The sequence below is a fragment of the Phyllostomus hastatus genome, unplaced genomic scaffold, assembly GCF_019186645.2.
Source record: "Phyllostomus hastatus isolate PE091 unplaced genomic scaffold, TTU_PhHast_1.1 phas_scaffold_28, whole genome shotgun sequence".
Classification (NCBI taxonomy): domain Eukaryota; kingdom Metazoa; phylum Chordata; class Mammalia; order Chiroptera; family Phyllostomidae; genus Phyllostomus; species Phyllostomus hastatus.
The window spans coordinates 1,352,738-1,356,278 of NW_025334022.1; the positions used below are offsets into that span (position 1 = coordinate 1,352,738).

The 3,541-nt window shown below is 37.1% G+C and overlaps 1 pseudogene; it reads left to right on the plus strand.

Annotated features, from left to right (window-relative positions):
• The first annotated feature begins 2,699 nt into the window (after positions 1-2,699).
• LOC123805234 lies at positions 2,700-3,334 on the plus strand (annotated as a pseudogene).
• Positions 3,335-3,541: the final 207 nt, after the last annotated feature.

A 3,541-nucleotide genomic window follows, 5' to 3' on the forward strand; every position in this document is an offset into this window, starting at 1 on the left:
TTCATACAAACTCTTCTGCCTAGTTAGACAAAATCCATAAATCCATCAAATAAAGTTGGTTAAAATGTCTCAAGGATAAGTGTTCCAATTAAGCGTGTCCTCCTTTCAATACTGCCCTTTAAAAAGCTGGGTTGCTGTGCTGTGAATAAACAGCAAAACGGGGTAAGAATGGCACAGGAATAAGTAACCATTAAGATATGTAACAAAGCATCATGCTTCTGTCTCACATTCATACTTTACCAAGTACTCTCTCATATGTTATTTCTTTAAATATTTTATTTAGTTTTAGAAAAAGGAAGGTAGAAGGAGAGGGAGCAAAACATCGATGTGAGAAACACCAATTGGTTGCCTCAGATACAGGGACTGAGTCCACAACCCAGGCATGTGCCCTGACCAGAAATGAACTGGCAACTTTTCACTTCATGGGAAAACACCCAACAAACTGAGCCACACCGGTCAGGCTTCTCACCCTTTATTTTAATCAATTGTAACAATAACTCTGTGAAATAAGCAATACATATTACATTTTCCTATTTGGATAGAAAGAAAACGCAGAGTTAAAGAGGGCCGCTCCAAATGGCAAAATGATGAAAAAGACAGGACTAGGACCTAGGAACCTTTTTATCTTGTTTTATCGACATGGAATAGTTCTATGCTAATGGTTATTATGCTTACAATATTAAGTCATGAAATATCTCTAACAATTTTATTATTCTTCATTGGCCTTAAAGACCTTGATGTTAACAATGTCCTTGTTCTTTGATCTTCATGGGAAATTAGCTTATGTCAAAGCGTTAGTATATTATATCTCTGCTAGAATTTCCCCAATCTAATTTTTGAAAATTCAATGTATTGTCATTGTCTTTATTATTAGCCTAGCAATAATCTTTAATGATTTTTGTAAATGTGATGGATATACATTTGGAAAGAAGGGAGGAAATAACACTGATTGAATATTGGCTACATGCTTTAGGTGCGTATCTCATTTAATGCTCTCAATACCAAAAAAGGAAAATATCAAACTGTTCCACTTTATATTTAATAAATTGATCTTAGAGATGTTAAAAAACATCAACAAGTTTCCACAGACATCAGATGATGAATCTGTGACTCAAACTGCTATTGTCTTACTCCAAAATCCAGGTTTTTAAAAAATGCGCACACTGCTTTCTAGTAGTTGAAGCTAAGAAAGTAGTTATAGATCATTTTGAGTGTTTATTATCTACCAGCCACTGTGCTAATGACTTTGCCTTCCTTATCCCATTAATTGTTAAAACCTATGAAGTAGGTACTTATATCTCCATTTTAAAAATGAGAAAACTGAGACTAGTGATGTTAAATAATTTAATTCACACAGCTAATAAGGGAAGGAAGCAGAATAATTTTTAAAAGATTTTTATTTACTTACTTTTAGAAAGAGGGAAAGCGAGAGAGAAAGAAAAGGAGAGAAACATCACTGTGTGGTTGTCCACTGGGGACCTGGCCTACAACTTAGGCATGTACCCTGACTGGGAAATGAACCAGTGACCCTTTTGTTTGCAGGCCAGTGCTCAATCCACTGAGCCACACCAGCCAGGGCTGGACCAGAATAATTCTTATACATCTATCATTTTTTTCTGTGCCATTTAGATAACACAGCCTATGAGTATGAAAAAGGAGTAAAGAATCACTTTGCAATGATAATTTGAGTTGGCATGTATGTGCATAAAATCACATATCAAAAACTAGGAGCAACATTACTCTTTTGTTCTTAAGGTTACTGACCAGTTATGGTGGAGAAGGGAGCAGAGCATTTCTAACATGCCAAGAAGCCCTTTGTGAAGACAGAAGCCATTAAATAAATCAATAAAGTTAAGAACAGAAGTGTTCAACCAGAAAAGAGTTTAATAATTTGTTGACTGAGATGACACTAGACAGTTCATGAACTTGAGTCCTGATGTATATAATCTTTGACTTTGTACTTGTTTTGGAAATTTTTTAAATGAAAATTTAAAACAGTGATGCAATGAATTACTTTGTAATGACACATGAGCTATGTTATCAAACTATATAAAAGATAAAGTATATACAGACAGAAAGTTATTATTTTGGATCCCAGCTTTATTGCTTCCTAGATGTGTAAAGCTGGTCAATATAATTGAACTCTTTGAGCCTTAGTCTATTTGTCTTTAAAATGAGGCTAACCATACCTATCTCACAGGGTTGTTGTGGGCCTCTAACAGATTTAAATATGCAAAGCACCTAGTCCTACATGTGGCACATAGCAATAACTCAATATATCTCAGTACCCTTTGCCTTTTCCTTAAGAATCATTATTTAAAATTAATCTCCATATAGGAGGTTCCTTAAAACGTTAAAAATGTAACTGTCTTATGACCTACTAATTCCACTTCTGGATACATATCTGAAGAAACCCAAAACACTAATTTGAAAGAATATATGCACCCCTGTGTTCATTGAAGTGTTACTTACTTACAATAGCCAAGATGTGGAAGAAGCCCAAGTGCCCATCGACAGCTCAGTGGACAAAAAAAAGTTGTGGCAAAGTGTATACAATGGAATATCACTTGGCCATAAAAAAGAACAAAATTTGACTGGACCTAATCAAGGCCATCCTGCCTGCATTGTCAGCCAACCAGGGAGTGCAGCTGCTTGCACAGGTCTTCAACTTTAACAATAACAGGCTGCCACAGCAAAGGATGAATGGAGTTCTGGGAAAGGTGCTGTATTTGAAGAATGATATAATTTTTAAGCAAACTTTTCCCCTCTTAAGGCTCAAGATTTCAGGAGAGAATCCCATCTGTTCTTTAGGTGACATTTTGCTGAGTACCAGTTGGTACTATAGGACAAAACCCACCCATGGCATTGGAAGATACAAGCACCTAATTAAAGAACAAGAGCCCAAGAAGAAGAAGGGAAAATGTAAGTGAGACAAATTAATTTGGGGACAGATTATAAATATGGGGTTTCAAACATTCACTTGAATGCCTATGACATGGCCCTGTCAGAGACTTACGCCCAGTATGTTCACAACCTCTGCAACTATCTCTCCATTAAAATGGAGGAAAGTTATGCAATGCCCACCAAAACCATGGGGGTGTTATGGCTGCAGGACCAAGGCAAAAAAATGTTCCTTGATGAAGTTCTTAGCACCCGTGAGCAAGTGATTCAGATAAGTGGTTCGAGTGCTACATTTGCAGAGATTTTCTTGGAAATAATTGAAAACAATTGTCCTGAAAGAGTCAAATTGTCAGTGAAGGAGCACTCTGAATAAGACTTCAAGGGAAGGTTCAAAGCTTGGCCAGCACTGGAACTGTTAGCCAAGTTGAACTAGCTCATCACAGACCTTTTCATGCCAGCACTGGTGATACTGAGTACCAAGGGGAAGAACTTGCTGCGTGGTCAAAGTTAAGCAGGAGACCCTGACTCTTAGATATAAGTGTGAATCTCCACTGGCAGGAATGCCTCCTCTCTGTGGAGGAGTGCTTGCCAATTGTCACCACTTTCCTTGGAGCCAACCGTAGGTATTCTCCATCTAATA